Genomic DNA, 1801 nt, shown 5'->3' with positions numbered 1-1801 from the left:
AAAATCTGCCGGAGGGTCAGCTATGAGTTGGTTCTTACTCAATGACACATAACAACAACAGCAGAAATGCCATGCAGCTGCTGAATTTTAAATACACAGTGATCTGTCCTAAGAAAAGAAATTTTTAGGACCGTATTAACAATGTTAATGCCCTTATACCTCTGAGAAGAGTCCTGAAAGTGCAGCATTAAGAATTTGGCTGCCCTTCAAAAATTAAGTGTTTCAAATCCACCAGTCACTCTGTGGGAGAGAAACGATGGGTTTTGTTTCTGTAAAGATGAACAGCCTTGAAAAACCAATGGGCAGTTCTACTTTGTCCTCTTTGTTTGCTTGCTGAAACTGAAGAAGACCTGAAGCACTTGCTGCAGAAGGGCAAGCACTGTAGTCTTCAATATGGATTGAAGCTCAACATCAAGAAGACAAAGATTCTCACCACTGGGCTGATTGGCAACCATGAGAGATGGAGAAGAGATTAAGGTTGTTAACAATTACAGCTTTCTCAGCTCCACAATCAACATTCTTAGCACTAGCAGTCAGGAAATCAAAAGAATTGCACTGGAAAACACTGCTGTCAGGGACCTCTCCAGAGTGCTGAAGAGCAATGATGTCAGTCTAGAGACTAAGATGTGCCTAATCCAGGCCATGATCTTAACAATTACTTGTTATGCTTCAGTGAGCTGGACAATTAATAAGGATGGCAGAATAAGAATCAATGCCTTCAAATTGCAGTGGTGGAGAAGAGTCTTGAACATACCATGGACTGCCAAGAAATCAAATAGGTCTGTCTTGGAGAGGGTGAAATCAACTTTCTCCTAGAAGGCTAGGATTTTGAAGCTCCATCTCACATACTTTGGCCACGTGACCAGGAGAAACTGGTCTTTGGAGAAGGACATCATGCTTGGAAGGGTGGAGGGACAGAGCAGGAGAAGATGAGATGGATTGAGACAGTAACTGGGGCAATAGAGGTAGGTGTATCAAAGTCAGTGAGACTGGCTCAGGACAGGGCAGGGTTCAGAACTGTTGTACATAGTGTTGCTATGGGCCGCAGGCAACTCAATGGCACATAATAACAACAACAACTAGTGAGTGGGAACTAACCCATAGCTGACCCTCTTGCAGGTTTTCAGAGGCAGTTAATCACATGGGAGAAAATTGTCCATTCTTCTCTGCAAAGCAGCTGGAGGATTTGAACTGTGTGCCTTTGAGAATACTGTGCAACTTCTTGCCACTAGGCTACCAGAGCTCCCTGGATTGATGTAAGACAGAACTGATTCCATGGCAGTAGGCTTGGTTTTGGATTGTCCTGGAGATTGGAAGTTATGCTGATGTTGTCAGTTACCAGTGAGTCCACTTCAAATCTTGGATGACCCAACAGAGTGTTGCCAGGTTTTGAGCCATGCTCCTGATCCTAGCTATACTTGCATCCTTTGTTGTGGTAATTGTGTCAATCCATTCCATAGAAAGTTTACCTCATTTTCAGAGTCACACTTTACCAATCAAGATGTCCTTCAATAATAATTGGTCTTGCCTAGAGAAGCCATACTTAACACCATTTTCCACATGAGGAAATTTAGTACAGAAAGCATTAGACAGACCTAAGCTGTGAGTTAAAGTGAATGGTGGCAGAATAATTTGGAAGAAGTTATAATATTTTCATAGCATGACGTGTGTAATCAATATTACTGACATATACAAGACAAAACCTTGGATAAATGAGTCGCTTATTGTGTATATTTTAACAATCATTTGAAAAAAAGATAATTGTGCCAACTTGATTTTATTATTTTTTTTTTAAATTTAG

Source organism: Elephantulus edwardii, unplaced genomic scaffold, assembly GCF_000299155.1.
Source record: "Elephantulus edwardii isolate Elephantulus edwardi_28Jun2011 unplaced genomic scaffold, EleEdw1.0 scaffold00237, whole genome shotgun sequence".
Classification (NCBI taxonomy): Eukaryota; Metazoa; Chordata; class Mammalia; order Macroscelidea; family Macroscelididae; genus Elephantulus; species Elephantulus edwardii.
Note: the sequence above shows the minus strand (reverse complement) of the source record.